Raw genomic sequence first — 18,055 nt, 5'->3', positions numbered from 1 at the left:
GTTAAGCTTTCGTTTCCTCGAGAAATCCGCTTAGGAAGTTCGAAATTCGATTCCGGTTCCATTTTATCGTATCCCAGGCATAATAATAGCTTTACATTCGTTATTTCCTTCTTCTTATTTTTTTTCTATTTTCTGGGAACATTTATCGATTTTTGTTGTCGTGAGCCGGTTCTGTGCGGAAGGGTATGACGCAGATTACTCCGGAGACGGTTAACTCATTAAAAACAATTATTTCGACTGTTTTATCCATAATTTACGTAAACGATCGCGACACGAGGTCTTCCCAGGGAGGTCACCCATCCTAGCTCTGCCATCGCGCCAGAACGCTTAACTTCATGGTTATGATTGGGCGAGAGCAGTGCCGCGTGTTGTCCATCGCCGCCTGCTCCACACGTACTCGAGGGATATAAGAATAAACATCCCACTCAATGTCGGGTGCGATCATACCAGCACTAATGCACCGGATCCCATCAGAACTCCGAAGTTAAGCGTGCTTGGGCGAGAGCAGTACTAGGATGGGTGACCCCCTGGGAAGTCCTCGTGTTGCACCCCTTTTCGTGTTTTTCTATTTTTGATTACTTGTTGACAGACGATTTTCGGCTCAAATCATCTGAATCTCGATCGGGACCAGATAAGACATGTGAAATGAAAGTAGCTCGGGCACTGCCGGATTTGGACAAAATTGTAGGCTAATTTGATTGTAAACGGGCAAACGGACGAGACTCATTACTACGCAATGAGCTGACGAGATTTTAGCCGAATTCCTTCTCTAAGACCCTCTAATTTGCGATTTAACGCTTCTGTTAAGCTTTCGTTTCCTCGAGAAATCCGCTTAGGAAGTTCGAAATTCGATTCCGGTTCCATTTTATCGTATCCCAGGCATAATAATAGCTTTACATTCGTTATTTCCTTCTTCTTATTTTTTTTTCTATTTTCTGGGAACATTTATCGATTTTTGTTGTCGTGAGCCGGTTCTGTGCGGAAGGGTATGACGCAGATTACTCCGGAGACGGTTAACTCATTAAAAACAATTATTTCGACTGTTTTATCCATAATTTACGTAAACGGTCGCGACACGAGGTCTTCCCAGGGAGGTCACCCATCCTAGCTCTGCCATCGCGCCAGAACGCTTAACTTCATGGTTATGATTGGGCGAGAGCAGTGCCGCGTGTTGTCCATCGCCGCCCGCTCCACACGTACTCGAGGGATATAAGAATAAACATCCCACTCAATGTCGGGTGCGATCATACCAGCACTAATGCACCGGATCCCATCAGAACTCCGAAGTTAAGCGTGCTTGGGCGAGAGCAGTACTAGGATGGGTGACCCCCTGGGAAGTCCTCGTGTTGCACCCTTTTTCGTGTTTTTCTATTTTTGATTACTTGTTGACAGACGATTTTCGGCTCAAATCATCTGAATCTCGATCGGGACCAGATAAGACATGTGAAATGAAAGTAGCTCGGGCACTGCCGGATTTGGACAAAATTGTAGGCTAATTTGATTGTAAACGGGCAAACGGACGAGACTCATTACTACGCAATGAGCTGACGAGATTTTAGCCGAATTCCTTCTCTAAGACCCTCTAATTTGCGATTTAACGCTTCTGTTAAGCTTTCGTTTCCTCGAGAAATCCGCTTAGGAAGTTCGAAATTCGATTCCGGTTCCATTTTATCGTATCCCAGGCATAATAATAGCTTTACATTCGTTATTTCCTTCTTCTTATTTTTTTTCTATTTTCTGGGAACATTTATCGATTTTTGTTGTCGTGAGCCGGTTCTGTGCGGAAGGGTATGACGCAGATTACTCCGGAGACGGTTAACTCATTAAAAACAATTATTTCGACTGTTTTATCCATAATTTACGTAAACGATCGCGACACGAGGTCTTCCCAGGGAGGTCACCCATCCTAGCTCTGCCATCGCGCCAGAACGCTTAACTTCATGGTTATGATTGGGCGAGAGCAGTGCCGCGTGTTGTCCATCGCCGCCCGCTCCACACGTACTCGAGGGATATAAGAATAAACATCCCACTCAATGTCGGGTGCGATCATACCAGCACTAATGCACCGGATCCCATCAGAACTCCGAAGTTAAGCGTGCTTGGGCGAGAGCAGTACTAGGATGGGTGACCCCCTGGGAAGTCCTCGTGTTGCACCCTTTTCGTGTTTTTCTATTTTTGATTACTTGTTGACAGACGATTTTCGGCTCAAATCATCTGAATCTCGATCGGGACCAGATAAGACATGTGAAATGAAAGTAGCTCGGGCACTGCCGGATTTGGACAAAATTGTAGGCTAATTTGATTGTAAACGGGCAAACGGACGAGACTCATTACTACGCAATGAGCTGACGAGATTTTAGCCGAATTCCTTCTCTAAGACCCTCTAATTTGCGATTTACCGCTTCTGTTAAGCTTTCGTTTCCTCGAGAAATCCGCTTAGGAAGTTCGAAATTCGATTCCGGTTCCATTTTATCGTATCCCAGGCATAATAATAGCTTTACATTCGTTATTTCCTTCTTCTTATTTTTTTTCTATTTTCTGGGAACATTTATCGATTTTTGTTGTCGTGAGCCGGTTCTGTGCGGAAGGGTATGACGCAGATTACTCCGGAGACGGTTAACTCATTAAAAACAATTATTTCGACTGTTTTATCCATAATTTACGTAAACGATCGCGACACGAGGTCTTCCCAGGGAGGTCACCCATCCTAGCTCTGCCATCGCGCCAGAACGCTTAACTTCATGGTTATGATTGGGCGAGAGCAGTGCCGCGTGTTGTCCATCGCCGCCCGCTCCACACGTACTCGAGGGATATAAGAATAAACATCCCACTCAATGTCGGGTGCGATCATACCAGCACTAATGCACCGGATCCCATCAGAACTCCGAAGTTAAGCGTGCTTGGCGAGAGCAGTACTAGGATGGGTGACCCCCTGGGAAGTCCTCTTGTTGCACCCTTTTCGTGTTTTTCTATTTTTGATTACTTGTTGACAGACGATTTTCGGCTCAAATCATCTGAATCTCGATCGGGACCAGATAAGACATGTGAAATGAAAGTAGCTCGGGCACTGCCGGATTTGGACAAAATTGTAGGCTAATTTGATTGTAAACGGGCAAACGGACGAGACTCATTACTACGCAATGAGCTGACGAGATTTTAGCCGAATTCCTTCTCTAAGACCCTCTAATTTGCGATTTACCGCTTCTGTTAAGCTTTCGTTTCCTCGAGAAATCCGCTTAGGAAGTTCGAAATTCGATTCCGGTTCCATTTTATCGTATCCCAGGCATAATAATAGCTTTACATTCGTTATTTCCTTCTTCTTATTTTTTTTCTATTTTCTGGGAACATTTATCGATTTTTGTTGTCGTGAGCCGGTTCTGTGCGGAAGGGTATGACGCAGATTACTCCGGAGACGGTTAACTCATTAAAAACAATTATTTCGACTGTTTTATCCATAATTTACGTAAACGATCGCGACACGAGGTCTTCCCAGGGAGGTCACCCATCCTAGCTCTGCCATCGCGCCAGAACGCTTAACTTCATGGTTATGATTGGGCGAGAGCAGTGCCGCGTGTTGTCCATCGCCGCCCGCTCCACACGTACTCGAGGGATATAAGAATAAACATCCCACTCAATGTCGGGTGCGATCATACCAGCACTAATGCACCGGATCCCATCAGAACTCCGAAGTTAAGCGTGCTTGGGCGAGAGCAGTACTAGGATGGGTGACCCCCTGGGAAGTCCTCGTGTTGCACCCTTTTTCGTGTTTTTCTATTTTTGATTACTTGTTGACAGACGATTTTCGGCTCAAATCATCTGAATCTCGATCGGGACCAGATAAGACATGTGAAATGAAAGTAGCTCGGGCACTGCCGGATTTGGACAAAATTGTAGGCTAATTTGATTGTAAACGGGCAAACGGACGAGACTCATTACTACGCAATGAGCTGACGAGATTTTAGCCGAATTCCTTCTCTAAGACCCTCTAATTTGCGATTTAACGCTTCTGTTAAGCTTTCGTTTCCTCGAGAAATCCGCTTAGGAAGTTCGAAATTCGATTCCGGTTCCATTTTATCGTATCCCAGGCATAATAATAGCTTTACATTCGTTATTTCCTTCTTCTTATTTTTTTTCTATTTTCTGGGAACATTTATCGATTTTTGTTGTCGTGAGCCGGTTCTGTGCGGAAGGGTATGACGCAGATTACTCCGGAGACGGTTAACTCATTAAAAACAATTATTTCGACTGTTTTATCCATAATTTACGTAAACGATCGCGACACGAGGTCTTCCCAGGGAGGTCACCCATCCTAGCTCTGCCATCGCGCCAGAACGCTTAACTTCATGGTTATGATTGGGCGAGAGCAGTGCCGCGTGTTGTCCATCGCCGCCCGCTCCACACGTACTCGAGGGATATAAGAATAAACATCCCACTCAATGTCGGGTGCGATCATACCAGCACTAATGCACCGGATCCCATCAGAACTCCGAAGTTAAGCGTGCTTGGGCGAGAGCAGTACTAGGATGGGTGACCCCCTGGGAAGTCCTCGTGTTGCACCCTTTTTCGTGTTTTTCTATTTTTGATTACTTGTTGACAGACGATTTTCGGCTCAAATCATCTGAATCTCGATCGGGACCAGATAAGACATGTGAAATGAAAGTAGCTCGGGCACTGCCGGATTTGGACAAAATTGTAGGCTAATTTGATTGTAAACGGGCAAACGGACGAGACTCATTACTACGCAATGAGCTGACGAGATTTTAGCCGAATTCCTTCTCTAAGACCCTCTAATTTGCGATTTAACGCTTCTGTTAAGCTTTCGTTTCCTCGAGAAATCCGCTTAGGAAGTTCGAAATTCGATTCCGGTTCCATTTTATCGTATCCCAGGCATAATAATAGCTTTACATTCGTTATTTCCTTCTTCTTATTTTTTTTTCTATTTTCTGGGAACATTTATCGATTTTTGTTGTCGTGAGCCGGTTCTGTGCGGAAGGGTATGACGCAGATTACTCCGGAGACGGTTAACTCATTAAAAACAATTATTTCGACTGTTTTATCCATAATTTACGTAAACGATCGCGACACGAGGTCTTCCCAGGGAGGTCACCCATCCTAGCTCTGCCATCGCGCCAGAACGCTTAACTTCATGGTTATGATTGGGCGAGAGCAGTGCCGCGTGTTGTCCATCGCCGCCCGCTCCACACGTACTCGAGGGATATAAGAATAAACATCCCACTCAATGTCGGGTGCGATCATACCAGCACTAATGCACCGGATCCCATCAGAACTCCGAAGTTAAGCGTGCTTGGGCGAGAGCAGTACTAGGATGGGTGACCCCCTGGGAAGTCCTCGTGTTGCACCCTTTTCGTGTTTTTCTATTTTTGATTACTTGTTGACAGACGATTTTCGGCTCAAATCATCTGAATCTCGATCGGGACCAGATAAGACATGTGAAATGAAAGTAGCTCGGGCACTGCCGGATTTGGACAAAATTGTAGGCTAATTTGATTGTAAACGGGCAAACGGACGAGACTCATTACTACGCAATGAGCTGACGAGATTTTAGCCGAATTCCTTCTCTAAGACCCTCTAATTTGCGATTTAACGCTTCTGTTAAGCTTTCGTTTCCTCGAGAAATCCGCTTAGGAAGTTCGAAATTCGATTCCGGTTCCATTTTATCGTATCCCAGGCATAATAATAGCTTTACATTCGTTATTTCCTTCTTCTTATTTTTTTTCTATTTTCTGGGAACATTTATCGATTTTTGTTGTCGTGAGCCGGTTCTGTGCGGAAGGGTATGACGCAGATTACTCCGGAGACGGTTAACTCATTAAAAACAATTATTTCGACTGTTTTATCCATAATTTACGTAAACGATCGCGACACGAGGTCTTCCCAGGGAGGTCACCCATCCTAGCTCTGCCATCGCGCCAGAACGCTTAACTTCATGGTTATGATTGGGCGAGAGCAGTGCCGCGTGTTGTCCATCGCCGCCCGCTCCACACGTACTCGAGGGATATAAGAATAAACATCCCACTCAATGTCGGGTGCGATCATACCAGCACTAATGCACCGGATCCCATCAGAACTCCGAAGTTAAGCGTGCTTGGGCGAGAGCAGTACTAGGATGGGTGACCCCCTGGGAAGTCCTCGTGTTGCACCCTTTTCGTGTTTTTCTATTTTTGATTACTTGTTGACAGACGATTTTCGGCTCAAATCATCTGAATCTCGATCGGGACCAGATAAGACATGTGAAATGAAAGTAGCTCGGGCACTGCCGGATTTGGACAAAATTGTAGGCTAATTTGATTGTAAACGGGCAAACGGACGAGACTCATTACTACGCAATGAGCTGACGAGATTTTAGCCGAATTCCTTCTCTAAGACCCTCTAATTTGCGATTTACCGCTTCTGTTAAGCTTTCGTTTCCTCGAGAAATCCGCTTAGGAAGTTCGAAATTCGATTCCGGTTCCATTTTATCGTATCCCAGGCATAATAATAGCTTTACATTCGTTATTTCCTTCTTCTTATTTTTTTTCTATTTTCTGGGAACATTTATCGATTTTTGTTGTCGTGAGCCGGTTCTGTGCGGAAGGGTATGACGCAGATTACTCCGGAGACGGTTAACTCATTAAAAACAATTATTTCGACTGTTTTATCCATAATTTACGTAAACGATCGCGACACGAGGTCTTCCCAGGGAGGTCACCCATCCTAGCTCTGCCATCGCCAGAACGCTTAACTTCATGGTTATGATTAGGCGAGAGCAGTGCCGCGTGTTGTCCATCGCCGCCCGCTCCACACGTACTCGAGGGATATAAGAATAAACATCCCACTCAATGTCGCGTGCGATCATACCAGCACTAATGCACCGGATCCCATCAGAACTCCGAAGTTAAGCGTGCTTGGCGAGAGCAGTACTAGAATGGGTGACCCCCCTGGAAGTCCTCGTGTTGCACCCTTATTCGTGTTTTTCTATTTTTGATTACTTGTTGACAGACGATTTTCGGCTCAAATCATCTGAATCTCGATCGGGACCAGATAAGACATGTGAAATGAAAGTAGCTCGGGCACTGCCGGATTTGGACAAAATTGTAGGCTAATTTGATTGTAAACGGGCAAACGGACGAGACTCATTACTACGCAATGAGCTGACGAGATTTTAGCCGAATTCCTTCTCTAAGACCCTCTAATTTGCGATTTACCGCTTCTGTTAAGCTTTCGTTTCCTCGAGAAATCCGCTTAGGAAGTTCGAAATTCGATTCGGTTCCATTTTATCGTATCCCAGGCATAATAATAGCTTTACATTCGTTATTTCCTTCTTCTTATTTTTTTTCTATTTTCTGGGAACATTTATCGATTTTTGTTGTCGTGAGCCGGTTCTGTGCGGAAGGGTATGACGCAGATTACTCCGGAGACGGTTAACTCATTAAAAACAATTATTTAGACTGTTTTATCCATAATTTACGTAAACGATCGCGACACGAGGTCTTCCCAGGGAGGTCACCCATCCTAGCTCTGCCATCGCGCCAGAACTGCTTAACTTCGTGGTTATGATTGGGCGAGAGCAGTGCCGCAGTGTTGTCCATCGCCGCCCGCTCCACACGTACTCGAGGGATATAAGAATAAACATCCCACTCAATGTCGGGTGCGATCATACCAGCACTAATGCACCGGATCCCATCAGAACTCCGAAGTTAAGCGTGCTTGGGCGAGAGCAGTACTAGGATGGGTGACTCCCTGGGAAGTCCTCGTGTTGCACCCTTTTTAGTGTTTTTCTATTTTTGATTACTTGTTGACAGACGATTTTCGGCTCAAATCATCTGAATCTCGATCGGGACCAGATAAGACATGTGAAATGAAAGTAGCTCGGGCACTGCCGGATTTGGACAAAATTGTAGGCTAATTTGATTGTAAACGGGCAAACGGACGAGACTCATTACTACGCAATGAGCTGACGAGATTTTAGCCGAATTCCTTCTCTAAGACCCTCTAATTTGCGATTTAACGCTTCTGTTAAGCTTTCGTTTCCTCGAGAAATCCGCTTAGGAAGTTCGAAATTCGATTCGGTTCCATTTTATCGTATCCCAGGCATAATAATAGCTTTACATTCGTTATTTCCTTCTTCTTATTTTTTTTCTATTTTCTGGGAACATTTATCGATTTTTGTTGTCGTGAGCCGGTTCTGTGCGGAAGGGTATGACGCAGATTACTCGGAGACGGTTAACTCATTAAAAACAATTATTTCGACTGTTTTATCCATAATTTACGTAACCGGATCGCGACACGAGGTCTTCCAGGGAGGTCACCCATCCTAGCTCTGCCATCGCGCCAGAACGCTTAACTTCATGGTTATGATTGGGCGAGAGCAGTGCCGCGTGTTGTCCATCGCCGCCCGCTCCACACGTACTCGAGGGATATAAGAATAAACATCCCACTCATTGTCGGGTGCGATCATACCAGCACTAATGAACCGGATCCCATCAGAACTCCGAAGTTAAGCGTGCTTGGGCGAGAGCAGTACTAGGATGGGTGACCCCTGGGAAGTCCTCGTGTTGCACCCCTTTTCGTGTTTTTCTATTTTTGATTACTTGTTGACAGACGATTTTCGGCTCAAATCATCTGAATCTCGATCGGGACCAGATAAGACATGTGAAATGAAAGTAGCTCGGGCACTGCCGGATTTGGACAAAATTGTAGGCTAATTAGATTGTAAACGGGCAAACGGACGAGACTCATTACTACGCAATGAGCTGACGAGATTTTAGCCGAATTCCTTCTCTAAGACCCTCTAATTTGCGATTTAACGCTTCTGTTAAGCTTTCGTTTCCTCGAGAAATCCGCTTAGGAAGTTCGAAATTCGATTCCGGTTCCATTTTATCGTATCCCAGGCATAATAATAGCTTTACATTCGTTATTTCCTTCTTCTTATTTTTTTTCTATTTTCTGGGAACATTTATCGATTTTTGTTGTCGTGAGCCGGTTCTGTGCGGAAGGGTATGACGCAGATTACTCCGGAGACGGTTAACTCATTAAAAACAATTATTTCGACTGTTTTATCCATAATTTACGTAAACGATCGCGACACGAGGTCTTCCCAGGGAGGTCACCCATCCTAGCTCTGCCATCGCGCCAGAACGCTTAACTTCATGGTTATGATTGGGCGAGAGCAGTGCCGCGTGTTGTCCATCGCCGCCCGCTCCACACGTACTCGAGGGATATAAGAATAAACATCCCACTCAATGTCGGGTGCGATCATACCAGCACTAATGCACCGGATCCCATCAGAACTCCGAAGTTAAGCGTGCTTGGGCGAGAGCAGTACTAAGATGGGTGACCCGCTGGGATGTCCTCGTGTTGCACCCCTTTTCGTGTTTTTCTATTTTTGATTACTTGTTGACAGACGATTTTCGGCTCAAATCATCTGAATCTCGATCGGGACCAGATAAGACATGTGAAATAAAAGTAGCTCGGGCACTGCCGGATTTGGACAAAATTGTAGGCTAATTTGATTGTAAACGGGCAAACGGACGAGACTCATTACTACGCAATGAGCTGACGAGATTTTAGCCGAATTCCTTCTCTAAGACCCTCTAATTTGCGATTTACCGCTTCTGTTAAGCTTTCGTTTCCTCGAGAAATCCGCTTAGGAAGTTCGAAATTCGATTCCGGTTCCATTTTATCGTATCCCAGGCATAATAATAGCTTTACATTCGTTATTTCCTTCTTCATTATTTTTTTTCTATTTTCTGGGAACATTTATCGATTTTTGTTGTCGTGAGCCGGTTCTGTGCGGAAGGGTATGACGCAGATTACTCCGGAGACGGTTAACTCATTAAAAACAATTATTTCGACTGTTTTAACCATAATTTACGTAACCGGTCGCGACACGAGGTCTTCCCAGGGAGGTCACCCATCCTAGCTCTGCCATCGCGCCAGAACGCTTAACTTCATGGTTATGATTGGGCGAGAGCAGTGCCGCGTGTTGTCCATCGCCGCCCGCTCCACACGTACTCGAGGGATATAAGAATAAACATCCCACTCAATGTCGGGTGCGATCATACCAGCACTAATGCACCGGATTCCATCAGAACTCCGAAGTTAAGCGTGCTTGGACTAGAGCAGTACTAGGATGGGTCACCCCCTGGGAAGTCCTCGTTTTGCACCTTTTTTCGTGTTTTTCTATTTTTGATTACTTGGTGACAGACGATTTTCGGCTCAAATCATCTGAATCTCGATCGGGACCAGATAAGACATGTGAAATGAAAGTAGCTCGGGCACTGCCGGATTTGGACAAAATTGTAGGCTAATTTGATTGTAAACGGGCAAACGGACGAGACTCATTACTACGCAATGAGCTGACGAGATTTTAGCCGAATTCCTTCTCTAAGACCCTCTAATTTGCGATTTACCGCTTCTGTTAAGCTTTCGTTTCCTCGAGAAATCCGCTTAGGAAGTTCGAAATTCGATTTCGGTTCCATTTTATCGTATCCCAGGCATAATAATAGCTTTACATTCGTTATTTCCTTCTTCTTATTTTTTTTCTATTTTCTGGGAACATTTATCGATTTTTGTTGTCGTGAGCCGGTTCTGTGCGGAAGGGTATGACGCAGATTACTCCGGAGACGGTTAACTCATTAAAAACAATTATTTCGACTGTTTTATCCATAATTTACGTAAACGATCGCGACACGAGGTCTTCCCAGGGAGGTCACCCATCCTAGCTCTGCCATCGCGCCAGAACGCTTAACTTCATGGTTATGATTGGGCGAGAGCAGTGCCGCGTGTTGTCCATCGCCGCCCGCTCCACACGTACTCGAGGGATATAAGAATAAACATCCCACTCAATGTCGGGTGCGATCATACCAGCACTAATGCACCGGATCCCATCAGAACTCCGAAGTTAAGCGTGCTTGGGCGAGAGCAGTACTAGGATGGGTGACCCCCTGGGAAGTCCTCGTGTTGCACCCTTTTTCGTGTTTTTCTATTTTTGATTACTTGTTGACAGACGATTTTCGGCTCAAATCATCTGAATCTCGATCGGGACCAGATAAGACATGTGAAATGAAAGTAGCTCGGGCACTGCCGGATTTGGACAAAATTGTAGGCTAATTTGATTGTAAACGGGCAAACGGACGAGACTCATTACTACGCAATGAGCTGACGAGATTTTAGCCGAATTCCTTCTCTAAGACCCTCTAATTTGCGATTTAACGCTTCTGTTAAGCTTTCGTTTCCTCGAGAAATCCGCTTAGGAAGTTCGAAATTCGATTCCGGTTCCATTTTATCGTATCCCAGGCATAATAATAGCTTTACATTCGTTATTTCCTTCTTCTTATTTTTTTTCTATTTTCTGGGAACATTTATCGATTTTTGTTGTCGTGAGCCGGTTCTGTGCGGAAGGGTATGACGCAGATTACTCCGGAGACGGTTAACTCATTAAAAACAATTATTTCGACTGTTTTATCCATAATTTACGTAAACGATCGCGACACGAGGTCTTCCCAGGGAGGTCACCCATCCTAGCTCTGCCATCGCGCCAGAACGCTTAACTTCATGGTTATGATTGGGCGAGAGCAGTGCCGCGTGTTGTCCATCGCCGCCCGCTCCACACGTACTCGAGGGATATAAGAATAAACATCCCACTCAATGTCGGGTGCGATCATACCAGCACTAATGCACCGGATCCCATCAGAACTCCGAAGTTAAGCGTGCTTGGGCGAGAGCAGTACTAGGATGGGTGACCCCCTGGGAAGTCCTCGTGTTGCACCCTTTTCGTGTTTTTCTATTTTTGATTACTTGTTGACAGACGATTTTCGGCTCAAATCATCTGAATCTCGATCGGGACCAGATAAGACATGTGAAATGAAAGTAGCTCGGGCACTGCCGGATTTGGACAAAATTGTAGGCTAATTTGATTGTAAACGGGCAAACGGACGAGACTCATTACTACGCAATGAGCTGACGAGATTTTAGCCGAATTCCTTCTCTAAGACCCTCTAATTTGCGATTTACCGCTTCTGTTAAGCTTTCGTTTCCTCGAGAAATCCGCTTAGGAAGTTCGAAATTCGATTCCGGTTCCATTTTATCGTATCCCAGGCATAATAATAGCTTTACATTCGTTATTTCCTTCTTCTTATTTTTTTTCTATTTTCTGGGAACATTTATCGATTTTTGTTGTCGTGAGCCGGTTCTGTGCGGAAGGGTATGACGCAGATTACTCCGGAGACGGTTAACTCATTAAAAACAATTATTTCGACTGTTTTATCCATAATTTACGTAAACGGTCGCGACACGAGGTCTTCCCAGGGAGGTCACCCATCCTAGCTCTGCCATCGCGCCAGAACGCTTAACTTCTTGGTTATGATTGGGCGAGAGCAGTGCCGCGTGTTGTCCATCGCCGCCCGCTCCACACGTACTCGAGGGATATAAGAATAAACATCCCACTCAATGTCGGGTGCGATCATACCAGCACTAATTCTATCAGAACTCCGAAGTTAAGCGTGCTTGGCGAGAGCAGTACTAGGATGGGTGACCCCCTGGGAAGTCCTCGTGTTGCACCCTTTTTCGTGTTTTTCTATTTTTGATTACTTGTTGACAGACGATTTTCGGCTCAAATCATCTGAATCTCGATCGGGACCAGATAAGACATGTGAAATGAAAGTAGCTCGGGCACTGCCGGATTTGGACAAAATTGTAGGCTAATTTGATTGTAAACGGGCAAACGGACGAGACTCATTACTACGCAATGAGCTGACGAGATTTTAGCCGAATTCCTTCTCTAAGACCCTCTAATTTGCGATTTACCGCTTCTGTTAAGCTTTCGTTTCCTCGAGAAATCCGCTTAGGAAGTTCGAAATTCGATTCCGGTTCCATTTTATCGTATCCCAGGCATAATAATAGCTTTACATTCGTTATTTCCTTCTTCTTATTTTTTTTCTATTTTCTGGGAACATTTATCGATTTTTGTTGTCGTGAGCCGGTTCTGTGCGGAAGGGTATGACGCAGATTACTCCGGAGACGGTTAACTCATTAAAAACAATTATTTCGACTGTTTTATCCATAATTTACGTAAACGGTCGCGACACGAGGTCTTCCCAGGGAGGTCACCCATCCTAGCTCTGCCATCGCGCCAGAACGCTTAACTTCATGGTTATGATTGGGCGAGAGCAGTGCCGCGTGTTGTCCATCGCCGCCCGCTCCACACGTACTCGAGGGATATAAGAATAAACATCCCACTCAATGTCGGGTGCGATCATACCAGCACTAATGCACCGGATCCCATCAGAACTCCGAAGTTAAGCGTGCTTGGGCGAGAGCAGTACTAGGATGGGTGACCCCCTTGGGAAGTCCTCGTGTTGCACCCCTTTTTTCTTGTTTTTCTATTTTTGATTACTTGTTGACAGACGATTTTCGGCTCAAATCATCTGAATTTCGATCGGGACCAGATAAGACATGTGAAATGAAAGTAGCTCGGGCACTGCCGGATTTGGACAAAATTGTAGGCTAATTTGATTGTAAACGGGCAAACGGACGAGACTCATTACTACGCAATGAGCTGACGAGATTTTAGCCGAATTCCTTCTCTAAGACCCTCTAATTTGCGATTTACCGCTTCTGTTAAGCTTTCGTTTCCTCGAGAAATCCGCTTAGGAAGTTCGAAATTCGATTCCGGTTCCATTTTATCGTATCCCAGGCATAATAATAGCTTTACATTCGTTATTTCCTTCTTCTTATTTTTTTTCTATTTTCTGGGAACATTTATCGATTTTTGTTGTCGTGAGCCGGTTCTGTGCGGAAGGGTATGACGCAGATTACTCCGGAGACGGTTAACTAATTAAAAACAATTATTTCGACTGTTTTATCCATAATTTACGTAAACGATCGCGACACGAGGTCTTCCCAGGGAGGTCACCCATCCTAGCTCTGCCATCGCGCCAGAACGCTTAACTTCAGTGGTTATGATTGGGCGAGAGCAGTGCCGCGTGTTGTCCATCGCCGCCCGCTCCACACGTACTCGAGGGATATAAGAATAAACATCCCACTCAATGTCGGGTGCGATCATACCAGCACTAATGCACCGGATCCCATCAGAACTCCGAAGTTAAGCGTGCTTGGCGAGAGTAGTACTAGGATGGGTGACCCCCTGGGAAGTCCTCTTGTTGCACCCTTTTCGTGTTTTTCTATTTTTGATTACTTGTTGACAGACGATTTTCGGCTCAAATCATCTGAATCTCGATCGGGACCAGATAAGACATGTGAAATGAAAGTAGCTCGGGCACTGCCGGATTTGGACAAAATTGTAGGCTAATTTGATTGTAAACGGGCAAACGGACGAGACTCATTACTACGCAATGAGCTGACGAGATTTTAGCCGAATTCCTTCTCTAAGACCCTCTAATTTGCGATTTACCGCTTCTGTTAAGCTTTCGTTTCCTCGAGAAATCCGCTTAGGAAGTTCGAAATTCGATTCCGGTTCCATTTTATCGTATCCCAGGCATAATAATAGCTTTACATTCGTTATTTCCTTCTTCTTATTTTTTTTTCTATTTTCTGGGAACATTTATCGATTTTTGTTGTCGTGAGCCGGTTCTGTGCGGAAGGGTATGACGCAGATTACTCCGGAGACGGTTAACTCATTAAAAACAATTATTTCGACTGTTTTATCCATAATTTACGTAAACGATCGCGACACGAGGTCTTCCCAGGGAGGTCACCCATCCTAGCTCTGCCATCGCGCCAGAACGCTTAACTTCATGGTTATGATTGGGCGAGAGCAGTGCCGCGTGTTGTCCATCGCCGCCCGCTCCACACGTACTCGAGGGATATAAGAATAAACATCCCACTCAATGTCGGGTGCGATCATACCAGCACTAATGCACCGGATCCCATCAGAACTCCGAAGTTAAGCGTGCTTGGCTAGAGCAGTACTAGGATGGGTGACCCCTGGGAAGTCCTCGTGTTGCACCCTTTTTCGTGTTTTTCTATTTTTGATTACTTGTTGACAGACGATTTTCGGCTCAAATCATCTGAATCTCGATCGGGACCAGATAAGACATGTGAAATGAAAGTAGCTCGGGCACTGCCGGATTTGGACAAAATTGTAGGCTAATTTGATTGTAAACGGGCAAACGGACGAGACTCATTACTACGCAATGAGCTGACGAGATTTTAGCCGAATTCCTTCTCTAAGACCCTCTAATTTGCGATTTACCGCTTCTGTTAAGCTTTCGTTTCCTCGAGAAATCCGCTTAGGAAGTTCGAAATTCGATTCCGGTTCCATTTTATCGTATCCCAGCATAATAATAGCTTTACATTCGTTATTTCCTTCTTCTTATTTTTTTTCTATTTTCTGGGAACATTTATCGATTTTTGTTGTCGTGAGCCGGTTCTGTGCGGAAGGGTATGACGCAGATTACTCCGGAGACGGTTAACTCATTAAAAACAATTATTTCGACTGTTTTATCCATAATTTACGTAAACGATCGCGACACGAGGTCTTCCCAGGGAGGTCACCCATCCTAGCTCTGCCATCGCGCCAGAACGCTTAACTTCATGGTTATGATTGGGCGAGAGCAGTGCCGCGTGTTGTCCATCGCCGCCCGCTCCACACGTACTCGAGGGATATAAGAATAAACATCCCACTCAATGTCGGGTGCGATCATACCAGCACTAATGCACCGGATCCCATCAGAACTCCGAAGTTAAGCGTGCTTGGGCGAGAGCAGTACTAGGATGGGTGACCCCCTGGGAAGTCCTCGTGTTGCACCTTTTTCGTGTTTTTCTATTTTTGATTACTTGTTGACAGACGATTTTCGGCTCAAATCATCTGAATCTCGATCGGGACCAGATAAGACATGTGAAATGAAAGTAGCTCGGGCACTGCCGGATTTGGACAAAATTGTAGGCTAATTTGATTGTAAACGGGCAAACGGACGAGACTCATTACTACGCAATGAGCTGACGAGATTTTAGCCGAATTCCTTCTCTAAGACCCTCTAATTTGCGATTTAACGCTTCTGTTAAGCTTTCGTTTCCTCGAGAAATCCGCTTAGGAAGTTCGAAATTCGATTCCGGTTCCATTTTATCGTATCCCAGGCATAATAATAGCTTTACATTCGTTATTTCCTTCTTCTTATTTTTTTTCTATTTTCTGGGAACATTTATCGATTTTTGTTGTCGTGAGCCGGTTCTGTGCGGAAGGGTATGACGCAGATTACTCCGGAGACGGTTAACTCATTAAAAACAATTATTTCGACTGTTTTATCCATAATTTACGTAAACGATCGCGACACGAGGTCTTCCCAGGGAGGTCACCCATCCTAGCTCTGCCATCGCGCCAGAACGCTTAACTTCATGGTTATGATTGGGCGAGAGCAGTGCCGCGTGTTGTCCATCGCCGCCCGCTCCACACGTACTCGAGGGATATAAGAATAAACATCCCACTCAATGTCGGGTGCGATCATACCAGCACTAATGCACTGGATCCCATCAGAACTCCGAAGTAAAGCGTGCTTGGGCAAGAGCAGTACTAGGATGGATGACCCCTGGGAAGTCCTCGTGTTGCACCCCTTTTTGTGTTTTTCTATTTTTGATTACTTGTTGACAGAAGATTTTTGGCTCAAATCATCTGAATCTCGATTGGGACCAGATAAGACATGTGAAATGAAAGTAGCTCGGGCACTGCCGGATTTGGACAAAATTGTAGGCTAATTTGATTGTAAATGGGCAAACGGACGAGACTCATTACTACGCAATGAGCTGACGAGATTTTAGCCGAATTCCTTCTCTAAGACCCTCTAATTTGCGATTTAACGCTTCTGTTAAGCTTTCGTTTCCTCGAGAAATCCGCTTAGGAAGTTCGAAATTCGATTCTGGTTCCATTTTATCGTATCACAGGCATAATAATAGCTTTACATTCGTTATTTCTTCTTCTTATTTTTTTTCTATTTTCTGGGAACATTTATCGATTTTTGTTGTCGTGAGCCGGTTCTGTGCGGAAGGGTATGACGCAGATTACTCCGGAGACGGTTAACTCATTAAAAACAATTATTTCGACTGTTTTATCCATAATTTACGTAAACGATCGCGACACGAGGTCTTCCCAGGGAGGTCACCCATCCTACCTCTGCCATTCGCGCCAGAACGCTTAACTTCATGGTTATGATTGGGCGAGAGCAGTGCCGCGTGTTGTCCATCGCCGCCCGCTCCACACGTACTCGAGGGATATAAGAATAAACATCCCACTCAATGTCGGGTGCGATCATACCAGCACTAATGCACCGGATCCCATCAGAACTCCGAAGTTAAGCGTGCTTGGGCGAGAGCAGTACTAGGATGGGTGACCCCCTGGGAAGTCCTCGTGTTGCACCCTTTTCGTGTTTTTCTATTTTTGATTACTTGTTGACAGACGATTTTCGGCTCAAATCATCTGAATCTCGATCGGGACCAGATAAGACATGTGAAATGAAAGTAGCTCGGGCACTGCCGGATTTGGACAAAATTGTAGGCTAATTTGATTGTAAACGGGCAAACGGACGAGACTCATTACTACGCAATGAGCTGACGAGATTTTAGCCGAATTCCTTCTCTAAGACCCTCTAATTTGCGATTTACCGCTTCTGTTAAGCTTTCGTTTCCTCGAGAAATCCGCTTAGGAAGTTCGAAATTCGATTCCGGTTCCATTTTATCGTATCCCAGGCATAATAATAGCTTTACATTCGTTATTTCCTTCTTCTTATTTTTTTTCTATTTTCTGGGAACATTTATCGATTTTTGTTGTCGTGAGCCGGTTCTGTGCGGAAGGGTATGACGCAGATTACTCCGGAGACGGTTAACTCATTAAAAACAATTATTTCGACTGTTTTATCCATAATTTACGTAAACGATCGCGACACGAGGTCTTCCCAGGGAGGTCACCCATCCTAGCTCTGCCATCGCGCCAGAATGCTTAACTTCGTGGTTATGATTGGGCGAGAGCAGTGCCGCATGTTGTCCATCGCCGCCCGCTCCACACGTACTCGAGGGATATAAGAATAAACATCCCACTCAATGT

The 18,055-nt window shown here is 45.0% G+C and overlaps 21 non-coding genes and 1 pseudogene across 21 annotated transcripts; all 22 read left to right on the top strand.

Moving 5' to 3' along the window:
- The first annotated feature begins 433 nt into the window (after positions 1–433).
- On the top strand, positions 434–552 carry LOC142512439 (5S ribosomal RNA). Its single transcript, XR_012808841.1, has one exon. It is a non-coding gene; the product is annotated as a 5S ribosomal RNA (ribosomal RNA).
- A 684-nt stretch (positions 553–1,236) lies between these two features.
- Positions 1,237–1,355, top strand: LOC142516420 (5S ribosomal RNA). The gene has a single exon (XR_012812215.1). It is a non-coding gene; the product is annotated as a 5S ribosomal RNA (ribosomal RNA).
- Positions 1,356–2,038: 683 nt separating this feature from the next.
- On the top strand, positions 2,039–2,157 carry LOC142516408 (5S ribosomal RNA). The gene has a single exon (XR_012812204.1). It is a non-coding gene; the product is annotated as a 5S ribosomal RNA (ribosomal RNA).
- Positions 2,158–2,839: 682 nt separating this feature from the next.
- LOC142516180 (5S ribosomal RNA) lies at positions 2,840–2,957 on the top strand. The gene has a single exon (XR_012811988.1). It is a non-coding gene; the product is annotated as a 5S ribosomal RNA (ribosomal RNA).
- A 682-nt stretch (positions 2,958–3,639) lies between these two features.
- LOC142516396 (5S ribosomal RNA) lies at positions 3,640–3,758 on the top strand. The gene has a single exon (XR_012812193.1). It is a non-coding gene; the product is annotated as a 5S ribosomal RNA (ribosomal RNA).
- Positions 3,759–4,441: 683 nt separating this feature from the next.
- On the top strand, positions 4,442–4,560 carry LOC142516385 (5S ribosomal RNA). Its single transcript, XR_012812182.1, has one exon. It is a non-coding gene; the product is annotated as a 5S ribosomal RNA (ribosomal RNA).
- Positions 4,561–5,244: 684 nt separating this feature from the next.
- On the top strand, positions 5,245–5,363 carry LOC142516373 (5S ribosomal RNA). Its single transcript, XR_012812171.1, has one exon. It is a non-coding gene; the product is annotated as a 5S ribosomal RNA (ribosomal RNA).
- Positions 5,364–6,045: 682 nt separating this feature from the next.
- LOC142516361 (5S ribosomal RNA) lies at positions 6,046–6,164 on the top strand. The gene has a single exon (XR_012812160.1). It is a non-coding gene; the product is annotated as a 5S ribosomal RNA (ribosomal RNA).
- A 680-nt stretch (positions 6,165–6,844) lies between these two features.
- On the top strand, positions 6,845–6,962 carry LOC142507339 (5S ribosomal RNA). The gene has a single exon (XR_012805599.1). It is a non-coding gene; the product is annotated as a 5S ribosomal RNA (ribosomal RNA).
- Positions 6,963–7,646: 684 nt separating this feature from the next.
- LOC142508868 (5S ribosomal RNA) lies at positions 7,647–7,765 on the top strand. The gene has a single exon (XR_012807069.1). It is a non-coding gene; the product is annotated as a 5S ribosomal RNA (ribosomal RNA).
- Positions 7,766–8,446: 681 nt separating this feature from the next.
- LOC142513886 (5S ribosomal RNA) lies at positions 8,447–8,564 on the top strand. The gene has a single exon (XR_012809809.1). It is a non-coding gene; the product is annotated as a 5S ribosomal RNA (ribosomal RNA).
- A 683-nt stretch (positions 8,565–9,247) lies between these two features.
- On the top strand, positions 9,248–9,366 carry LOC142513874 (5S ribosomal RNA). The gene has a single exon (XR_012809797.1). It is a non-coding gene; the product is annotated as a 5S ribosomal RNA (ribosomal RNA).
- Positions 9,367–10,050: 684 nt separating this feature from the next.
- On the top strand, positions 10,051–10,169 carry LOC142506286 (5S ribosomal RNA). The gene has a single exon (XR_012804581.1). It is a non-coding gene; the product is annotated as a 5S ribosomal RNA (ribosomal RNA).
- Positions 10,170–10,852: 683 nt separating this feature from the next.
- Positions 10,853–10,971, top strand: LOC142516348 (5S ribosomal RNA). The gene has a single exon (XR_012812148.1). It is a non-coding gene; the product is annotated as a 5S ribosomal RNA (ribosomal RNA).
- A 683-nt stretch (positions 10,972–11,654) lies between these two features.
- On the top strand, positions 11,655–11,773 carry LOC142516337 (5S ribosomal RNA). The gene has a single exon (XR_012812137.1). It is a non-coding gene; the product is annotated as a 5S ribosomal RNA (ribosomal RNA).
- Positions 11,774–12,455: 682 nt separating this feature from the next.
- LOC142512702 (5S ribosomal RNA) lies at positions 12,456–12,564 on the top strand (annotated as a pseudogene).
- Positions 12,565–13,247: 683 nt separating this feature from the next.
- Positions 13,248–13,367, top strand: LOC142512680 (5S ribosomal RNA). The gene has a single exon (XR_012808866.1). It is a non-coding gene; the product is annotated as a 5S ribosomal RNA (ribosomal RNA).
- A 686-nt stretch (positions 13,368–14,053) lies between these two features.
- Positions 14,054–14,171, top strand: LOC142515400 (5S ribosomal RNA). The gene has a single exon (XR_012811248.1). It is a non-coding gene; the product is annotated as a 5S ribosomal RNA (ribosomal RNA).
- Positions 14,172–14,854: 683 nt separating this feature from the next.
- Positions 14,855–14,971, top strand: LOC142507114 (5S ribosomal RNA). Its single transcript, XR_012805378.1, has one exon. It is a non-coding gene; the product is annotated as a 5S ribosomal RNA (ribosomal RNA).
- A 682-nt stretch (positions 14,972–15,653) lies between these two features.
- Positions 15,654–15,772, top strand: LOC142507704 (5S ribosomal RNA). The gene has a single exon (XR_012805953.1). It is a non-coding gene; the product is annotated as a 5S ribosomal RNA (ribosomal RNA).
- Positions 15,773–16,454: 682 nt separating this feature from the next.
- LOC142516955 (5S ribosomal RNA) lies at positions 16,455–16,572 on the top strand. Its single transcript, XR_012812721.1, has one exon. It is a non-coding gene; the product is annotated as a 5S ribosomal RNA (ribosomal RNA).
- A 683-nt stretch (positions 16,573–17,255) lies between these two features.
- LOC142516325 (5S ribosomal RNA) lies at positions 17,256–17,374 on the top strand. Its single transcript, XR_012812126.1, has one exon. It is a non-coding gene; the product is annotated as a 5S ribosomal RNA (ribosomal RNA).
- Positions 17,375–18,055: the final 681 nt, after the last annotated feature.

Source organism: Primulina tabacum, chromosome 10 (assembly GCF_025594145.1).
Source record: "Primulina tabacum isolate GXHZ01 chromosome 10, ASM2559414v2, whole genome shotgun sequence".
NCBI lineage: Eukaryota > Viridiplantae > Streptophyta > Magnoliopsida > Lamiales > Gesneriaceae > Primulina > Primulina tabacum.
The sequence above is the reverse complement of the archived record's forward strand: the minus strand, read 5'-3'. Positions and strand labels throughout refer to the sequence as shown.